The sequence below is a fragment of the Selaginella moellendorffii genome, unplaced genomic scaffold, assembly GCF_000143415.4.
Source record: "Selaginella moellendorffii unplaced genomic scaffold, v1.0 SELMOscaffold_66, whole genome shotgun sequence".
Classification (NCBI taxonomy): Eukaryota; Viridiplantae; Streptophyta; class Lycopodiopsida; order Selaginellales; family Selaginellaceae; genus Selaginella; species Selaginella moellendorffii.
The window spans coordinates 447,719-457,724 of NW_003314327.1; the positions used below are offsets into that span (position 1 = coordinate 447,719).

Genomic DNA, 10,006 nt, shown 5'->3' on the forward strand with positions numbered 1-10,006 from the left:
GAGAATCATCGCAGAAACGAAGTCCTACATTTCAATCCGATGCACAGCGCCAGCGGCAACCTGCGATCTAGCAGCGGGCCGCAAGCGGCAATGCGCAAACAGCAGCGGTCGCAGGCGGCAAGGCGCAATCCACCAGCAGCGACGAACCCTAGCTCCTGGCAAATGAAATGTGGCTACAAGTAGTCGCTCCTTACTCCTTGCCGCGAGCTCCATTTGAATGTATCCGACGTGGCGGAACCAAGGTTTTAGCTTTGAGCTCGGGCGAGATTCGAACCGGGGATGGCTGTGAGCACGCTCGCTCACGACCCCTTCCCCACAAGCCCTAGGGCTGACAGAATATCTGTTTGTGCGGCAAGTCAGAATATGCTCGTTTCGTTTCTCGGTGGAGAAGGAGCTCGCAAATTTGAGGCAAAATTTCCATCGAGCGATGTCTGGAATGGAACTGGATGCATGAATTTCTTGCGATTGCTTTCCTTGTTCCTGGAGCTCTTTGCTGCCTTTGTTCTCACAGATGTGTGGAGATGTGGTGGTGGACATGGGGCAAGGCAATGCTCACAGAAGAAACCAAGCCTTACTATTTCTCCTCCAAGAGGTAGCGGTAGCTTCCGCTCCCTCGAATTTTTTCTTCTTGCTTTCTTGTGTGGTTATTCCTTCTCTAAGCGGCTGGCTGGCTGGCTGGCTGGCTGGCCATCTTTTTGATCCTCTTGTTGGATTGCTGGTTTCTTCCAGGGGGCCATTTCGAAAGCGATGGAGGCGACGGCGGACCCAGCAGCAATGGGAGGAATGTTTCGGGGATGAAGGCCGCATCTCGAATAACAGCACCGAAAAGCTCATTCACAAAGTTCGCTGGGGGGTGAGTTCTTTCTTTGTTTTACCAGTTTTTCCAGTGTTCTAGACTTGTCTCAAGGATGAACTGTGATGTGCGTCGTGACAGTGCATAGAGCGGAATTCGAGCTCAAGTGTGGCCATTATGTGAGTGTTAGAAAACCTTTCATACGTTCAAACTTTCAAACTTTTTCATACCTTCTATCAGATACGAGGTTGAGAGGTTGATAGCACCGAGGCAGAAAGAAAGGTAACGAGCAAGTTTCCGAAGGTCCCATACGCACTAAAAACTAAACTTTGCTTGGAAACTCGCCTGCAGGAAGGAATACGAAAATCACTCACGTCCAGAAGAGAAGGAGAGCATGGCATGGAAGAACAAGCAGAAGAAGAAGAACACAAACTCATGCCATTCTCCGAGAGCCAGATCGAAGCATTCAGCAGCATCGACGACAGCAGCGCGTTCTGGAAGAAAGGACCCTAGGCAGTGGGCGACATAGTTACCTGGCAGAGGATCATCCGCCTGGACGCCGTCCGGATGAACGCCGAGTGGGTTCCATAGACTAACGTGAGCGACGAGGAGACGTTCCAAAGTAGCCCGCAACGCCGCCAGGCTCGTCTCCATCCTCGAGGCCTACGCGCTCTACGATCCGGACACGGGCTACTGCCAGGGATGAGTGACTTGCTCTCGCCGTTCGTGGCGTTCATGGACAACGGCGCGGCACAGCTTCCGGCTGGGCATCCTGCGGCAGCTAAACGGGACCTCGGATATCATCAAGGTGGCGGGCCTGAGCACCTGGTGCCTCCGTGCTGTTCCGGTGACGTTCGAGCAGACGATATACCTGTGGGAGGTGATATCGGCCGAGTCCCGGAAGAAGAAGAAGAATTTCTCGGGCTGCTGGCTCACAGACGAAGTAGCTATGAGTTTTGGAGAGACGCGGCTACGCCTGTCGCCGACGCTGCCGGGGCGCTTGTCCGGGGCGACCTCGGCGTTTGGTCACGTAAAGCTCATTTCTTGGGGGGTAATGCTATATAAAAAGAACTACGTAGGGCAAGGTTTTGTGGGCATGGCACCAAAGGGCTCAGGAAAGCGAGACAAGGTTCGTGTCATGGCGCCAACGTGGGCACCGGTAAAAGGCGCAGGCGGGCGATGTGGACAAGCCATATGGGCAGTTGCTCGGGACTGGCCACTGCTACTGCCAAAGGGATCAGTGGCAGAGGCTAGAGGGAATAAGGTTGAAAAGGCCATGGATTTGGGTAATATGGGTGTGAAGCTCAAGAACGAGAGTGAAGAGAGTGAGAGCGAGAGTGAACAGAGTGAGAGCGAGAGTTCTAGCGACGAGGACATTGACGAGGATGCCAAACTCCTCAAGGAGCTTGACAGATTGCATGCCGAAAAGGAGCACACAGAGGAGCACAAAGAGGAGAAAACAGAGGAGCAATCAGTGCCAAGTATCCCTTTGATACTTATGCCCAAACACTGTGGCAAAGATTTAGCCACAGGGTATAAATTGTGTAAATAAATAGCCTTTTCGAACCTAATGGGAACACTGCTGGTTTACGACTATTCACTAAAATTCTCCAACCCAACTCACTTAACAATGTGACAACTTTTTTTTTATACTAGGACTTGCTCCAGGTCACTCTAGCTCACTAAAGACTTCCTCAAGACTTCCAGCACACTTTTGGATCATTGTGTTTTTACAGTTCATCAAGAACAACTCCAAGATTCCATTTGTTGGTCTCATGATAAAGTTGTCATTGTCAATATCACTAGCCAAGTGTTGGGCATTCAACAATATTGAGGGTTATATGTTAGTGAAGAGGCATTTCTTTTGAATTGGGATGAAGTCAAACATTGAGAAATATATACAACATATATGTGGTTGTTTGACTTATTAGGCAATTGAAGTATCATTTGCATCTTCTTTTGCCTCTATAACAATAGTTTTTGTATAGTGATGTTATCTCATTTTCGTATTATTTTAACGTAGTCATCCAACTTTGTCAAATACTAGTTTTTGTTAACTTTGGACTAACATTGGGTGTTAAAGTAAATTTACAACATGATTTGCTTATAACTGATTACAAGGTATATTATGGATGAATTTCTGTGTGCTAAAGCTCTTTTTTGGTACCACACGAAAACAAGTAAAAGAAGAATAAAAAAAGGAAGAAAAAAGTAAATGCAACTAAATTAATTAAACCTAAGCACCCTACCTAACAACTTAGTTACTGTAGTGCAAGGTGCTACCTTAAAAACATCTCAGTCATTGGTGCCTTCAAGGTTGTAAAAGACCTTGACTAGCTTTTGTCGTTTAAACCATTGTGATTTGATTTTATCATAGACAAAAGACATATTTGTTGGAATTTGAATCTATGCATTATAATTGTTAGTGGAGGTGAAAGTTCTAAACATGTTTGAAATCATTAGCGACATATAATATTTTATGCTTTGTTCATTTAAGTCAACTAAAGAAATAATTGCAGCAACACTACAAAATGAGGCCTCAGTGGTGGGAACTCACAAACCAAGGAAGAGGTGATTAACATATCTATGAGACCTTCTATAGAACTTTGGGTTTTTCATTTAACATTGAAATGTTACACATAAAACCACTTACTACGTAAGAATAAATTGCCAAGAAATCTATAGTATGTTGGGAGAGAAAATTAGTGGGAGAGAGAAGTGGTTCCAAAGTGAACATCACCAATGTCTGTAAAGTCAATGTTAAGGAAAGATAAGGATCCAATCTTAAATGGTTTGTTGCGAAACTTGTAATAAGTTTCATAGTAGAAGTTGTTGACTACTACATAAAAACTATAAGTCCACAATACAATCCATCAAGCAATGGCCACTAGATTCAAAGAGGCCATCGGTAATCACACTCCATAAATTATTTTGTAAGATATCACAAATTTAATGTTTAGCTGTGAAAAAACTAATGAGAAATGAGAATATAAAGTAAATCAAGATTGACTACCTATGAGTAGCTGTAGAAGTAGATGTACTTGGAGTGGCAGATGTTTAGCTAAGTTGAATAAAAGGAAAGTTTGTTTTACTCCCATACAATTCTTGTGCTACAGAATGCCATCCTATTATATGGTAAGTATGTAAACAAATTTAACATACCTATGAAAACATATAATAGGTGTTTATAGTTAAAAGAAGCATTAAAAGGCAAATAAAATGATAGAACATACCACTAATGTTATATGCACTACTAATATTTACATCTACTGCAGTTTTATGTTTTTTATAAAATAAATTATATGATAGATAAAAACTATTAGATACCAACAATGTCGTCCATCATTGGCTGGTGATACAAGGAAGACACTCTCAAGCCAAGGTTATTCTTGTTGACTTTGTTCTCAACCAAGGCTTTTAGAAGTAAATTTGATCCTATTGGATATATAGTAAGGCAAAGCAAGTATCTATAAAAACTTTGTAACATTGTGTTAACAGTACATCAAAAGATATTAAGCAAGTGTTTAAACATCTTATAATGTAGTTGAAGATATAGTAATTTAATGGGGAGCACAATAGCATTCCTAGTATTTAATATGTCCTTTGTTTGCTTCTATTATAACAATGTAATGGTAGAGATGCAAACTCTAATAGCACACTTGACAATAGTGGTATACACTATTATTATGTTTATTTTGATAATTTTTGACTGTCTATGACTAACATTGATATTATTTTCAATAAATCCTTCTTCAAGATGAGCAAGTGTGTTTAGAAGCTGTGTAATTACTATAATATTATGTAGAATTAGATAAAGCTTTTATTTTAAAAGATCAAGAACATATTAGTTGTAGATTTAAAAACTTACTATAGACATTCCTGATATGACATATAGGATTGTCTATTTTTTGAATGTGTGACAAAGTAGAGAGATAGTTAATTGTATTGCTGCTTGAGGACAAAAGTGTGCAATCAATTCTTGGAGCATGAATAAAAAGACAAGGAATATTTAATGCACACACAATCAACTTATAATGTGGAGCCAATACATGTGTAAATTGTGACACATTGCATGGAAGTACCAGAATAAATTATATAGCTTGTCTATAGGGTATAAAATGGTATTTGTAGAAATATAATATTATAAAAATACAACTAATAAATCTATATTTTACACTAAAACAATGATGTTAAAAAAAAAAACACACGACACCACTACATAAAATATGCAATGCTATATTTGAAAGTGTGAAAACCTTTCACCCTTTCAATTGTGTTTTTGTTTTTGCCAACCACTTCTTCATGGAATGAAGTCCACCTTATATACCTTGTGGCAATCATAAGCACACCATCCATTGCCTGCCTAATATGGGAGTTTGGGTTCTAAAGTTTATTGTGAGATTCTCCTTGATATGAAGTCCACCTTTTATGCCTAATGGCAATCATGAGCACACCATCCATTGCCTGCCCAATATAAGAGTTTGGGTTATAGAGTTTATTTTGAGGTTCTCCTCTCCCACATCACATCAAAGGGAGTGAGAGCTTGATTCCTCAGCAAAAATGGTACTCCCTTGTAACCATGTCCAAGCCAAGTCTATGCAAAGAGTTTTAAGAAAATCTCCCAACATTGCAAAATGAATAAACCTCACCTACTTTTGTGTTGGGGAGAAAATTTTCCTGAGAGATGGCTCTTAGTATTGAATTGTGATCAGCCATTGAGATCCACAAGAGGAAATTATGCTAGGTAGTAAATGATCTTGATTCCTAAGATAAAAATCTCCAAACTGCTATGATTGAAGGTCAAGATCACTTATGGTTAAGTATGGAATTAAAATTAGTTCTCCCCTATTGAATTCCCTACTCTTACAAGAAGTGTTCTGTGTCAATGAGAAGAGCCACTCAAAAACATAAATGGCTAAACACATCAGCTCACTCACTTCTGATCTATCAACTTGCTGCTCATGCTAGTTAAGAGCTAAGTAAGCAATAAAGCCCTACACTGCACATATGGTACAATTGTCAATTCCCCTTCTTCCCTCCCGACTGCTGTACCCACCATTAATTAGGGGTTAAAACATCCATCTGATTTTTCTTGAAACCATGTCTTCTGAGGCTATCCCACACTTACAGCTGTAGGAGGCTGGGGTCTTTGTTTTTATTAGAATAAATTATTTTCAGCCAATTATTGTAAGCACTTATCAATCTTATTTGTCTTTATTTAATCTCATTAGATTATAAATTAATTAGAGAAAAATTGTAAACAAAAAGTCCAAGAATCCCTTAGTGGTCGTAGAAGGCAACAAAGTGATGGCAAAGAATAGCTTGTGCTCTTCTTTTTTCATTTAGATGACTTGCCCCAACTTGTCCATAACTCAGTTTTCTGGCTAATATCAAGCGCAAGATGGAAGAGATACTCCAAAGTGTAAACCCATCCAATAAGAAACCAAGTAGGAAAGGTTTGAGCGCCCCCCCCCCCCCCCCCCCCCACCCCAACCAACTTGACCAGTATTTCCACAACTATAGTGATGACAAAATTTTGCTTTGGGTAGTCAAAGGCTTCTTGGAGCCAATCATCCAAGAAAGCATGCACTAGCCTTCTTTTGAAAGGTTTTAAAACAGATAAAAAGGTAAATAGTATCAACTCTACTATGGCATGTTGGTTTTGCAAAGATCATGTTTTATGCTCATAATCATCCTTAAAGTCAGAGAGCTCTTACATGCCTTCAATCCCCACGATGACGCTAATATTATGCCATACTGTGTAAGCTGCAAGCTTCTTAGCATTAGTCTAGTTTCTAAAGCTAAATCTAAAAACAAAAAATGAGAGTTTGCTTTTGTTGAAGAGAAAACAATTTAGAAAGATATAAAGGGAATTTCTAAGACAAAAAAAGGAAACAAAGATGATATATAACTCAAGGAAGAAAACTCCCATCTAAAGGCCCACTCAATTGGTTGTAGAACAAAGAAGGCAAGAGTGTAAAGATGCTCATAATTAGATATCTTGTAGTGACCATATACAAAATTTAACCTTTTAATGGTATAAGATTCATAGTGATTGTCAATATGGAGAGAATCAGTTCTTGGAGCACTATATGTGTCTTTTCCATTTGTTTAGCAATGGCACAAATAAATTGTCCTATGCAAACAAGAATGTTGTACAAAAGAGTGTGAACTCAACTATCAGTAGAAACACTTGTCTCTAGCAATTAACTTGCCTATAAAGAACCAAAGTTAATGCCAATTGTTCAAGCACAAAACAAAATAACATTTTACAACTATGGCCTTGCATTCTCTATTGGCTTTCTCTCTTCAAGATATATTTTGTACATACAACTCTCAATCTAGATAATAGTTGGAAAAGATATAAATGCAATTTGTGTTAAGCTAACACTATCTCCTAAATCTAGTTCAAGTTTTGTATTCAACTGGAGTGAAAAAAAGGCTTGCAAGCTGGAACAATAATAATATCTTTTTTTTGTCAAAATACTTTTGTTGATGCATATTATCCATGCAAAAATCTTTCCATGCTTTTTTTGACTTGCATTTCAAAAATCTATTCCTAGTGAATTCAATTCTATGAAGAATGTTAGTGTTAACCTTGAATGCAAGAGCTAAGGGTGAACATATATAAGATATTAATATGCTTGATAGATTGAATTTGTGAGGTAGAAAACTCCATTTGAAGAGAAGTCTAAATTTATTCTCATAAGGTGGATGTCATCCTGCTAAAAACTTCCTTTTCATAATTACAATTTTGTATTATAATATAATTCCATAAAGTTGTCATAGATCATATTAGGCTTGTTTTAACACTACATCCTCTATATATCTAGAGGGAAAATCCATAAACTAAAGAACACTCATTCATTTTAAAAACTTGATCATTGGTCAAATTGATTTCTGTATGCCAATCCTAACCTCTATATTGATCTAGACTTGTGCTTTTTGCACATGGAAGCTTTGGAGATGAGCTGGTAATTTCATAATAATAACTTTGATATTAAATTTATGTTATCTACTTTTTCCAACTACATTAGGATCCTATTTACCTGTCCTTCCAAGAGTCTTTAGAGTGTTTGGCAGCTTTTACTTGTATCTATACCTTTTTGGTCTTGCTCTAATTGTTTCTCCACTAACAATAATTTGGCTCCATGATATTGTCTCTTGAGATAATTTTAAAGTCCTTAAAGCATATACCATAACTCTAGTTGAAGTTGTTGCTATATCTGTTATATCATTTAGAATTTTAATTCTATATCTCAACTATATCCTTCTCCCAAAAGTGCAACTTAAAAAATACTTATCTAAAAAGAATAATAGATTTTCAAGAGATGTGATTAGCACATAATGAACTGTCAAAACTTCAATATCCTTTTTTTATTACAACTAGTAAGATGTTGCAAATGTGACTTCGGGTATCAAGAAATATTTATTGGCAAGTCCTTACAAACATTTTCTCTTTACTACCATAACGCCAGGAAGTCGGTATTGCTAGTTCCTTTTATGGTCTTTGCCCAAGCTTGTTGAGAAATTGGCCAGCATATATGCACTTAGATCGGAAGGGCATTAAAGAAGGAAATCATAAGTTGTCATTAAGTCAAACATACTTGATATGGTGATGAGAAATTTATATTGTTGGCTCGCACTTGTTAGCGTTAGGAACCCCTATGATATTAAGTCTAGTCATTATATAGTAGTTTATTATGTCTGCCAAACACCCTCGTTATCATGCCCTATATGTTGGTCCCATTCAATTCCACTGGCTATTTATGGAAGGTGTTTAAATATGTTAGTTGGGCATATCTAGTGAATGTAGAGATTATCCTAAACATAATAGTGTTGTTTCTATTTCCAAATTCACAATTTAACATCATTTTATATTTAGTAGATTTCACATTTATCCTAGAGACTAACTCTTGGTATTAAGGGGGGGTGGGGGGATCTGAGAGGTTCCAAGTGTATAATAGGGATAATGGGATAGGTCATGCCTAACCAATTTAAGGCATAGTTTAGTTTCTACTTGTGTGTTTGTGTTTGTTCTGCACCTAACTTGGGTTTAAGCCCAAATTTTATACCATGGTAACTAATGGAATATTTATATCCTCTTGTGTTAAACCACCAGGATGCTAAAATAGCATTAAACTTTGTTTGGCTCTATTTTGCATATTAATCTTAGCATTGGGATGTAAGATGCTCTAGAACCGTTCTTATGTCATTTTATACTTCTGTCCTTTCACTTTTTGGGCTAAACGCTTAGAAGTCACTACGTGCATTTTAAAATTCTTTTATCAACCCTTCCTATAAACAAGCAAGCCACATAATTGCCTTCTTTGATTTTTCATATGTATCTATCAAAGTTTTCAGAGATATAAAAAAATAGAGAAATAGTGATAAGAAGATTTGAGCTCTTAGGTGATACCATTCACTTGATTCCTCTAATATTCTCAAGAAATTTCCTTAAATTTTCAAGTACACATGAATAAGAAAGAACCCACTTAAATCTATTATCATAAACAAATAAGGATTTTTAAATTCTCAATAAAATTAAGTAAAAAACCCACTTCAAATCTCTAATGAAATTTTAAATCAAAAACAGAAAAATGGTTTAAATTTACAATAAAAATTATATAAACTTTCTAGATTCTTATGACTTTTAAAATCCTACAACATAGAAAATTGGAACCACTTTAAAAACATTTAACTATGAAGCCCTACATTTAAATAGTTGCAATTAGAACTAACTAAATATAACTGATATATATACAGTACTTATATTGCCAAACTTCATTCTTATTTTTATTTCTAGATTTCTACTTAATTTTTAATGTAAATGTAAAATTTTTTACACTTTAAAATTTTTTTCAACCTTTCTAGATTTCAATATAAAAATAAAATTCCTTGGAACCAATTTAAAAATATATATCTATAAAACCTTCATTTAAATAAGTATAATTTTTCAAATTAAATATAGCTAGTATATATATAGTACTCATGTTGGCCAAACATCTTGATGCATTCATATTTATTTTATATTCTCTTTTTATGTTTGAATTCTTTCTTAAATCATTAAAATCCAAAATACAAACTCTTATTATATAATGATGAAATGAATATAGAGTAGAATATCTTTATAAAGTCAATATTATGTATAAGAGATCCTAATTCACCATTAAAGTGTATAAATGCTAAAGAAGCATTATTAGCCTTCCACAT

At 36.7% G+C, this 10,006-nt stretch overlaps 1 long non-coding RNA gene across 1 annotated transcript; it reads left to right on the forward strand.

Annotated features, from left to right (window-relative positions):
• The first annotated feature begins 813 nt into the window (after positions 1 to 813).
• LOC9649656 lies at positions 814 to 1,076 on the forward strand. Its single transcript, XR_002990159.1, has 3 exons — positions 814 to 853; positions 935 to 972; positions 1,034 to 1,076. It is a non-coding gene; the product is annotated as an uncharacterized LOC9649656 (long non-coding RNA).
• Positions 1,077 to 10,006: the final 8,930 nt, after the last annotated feature.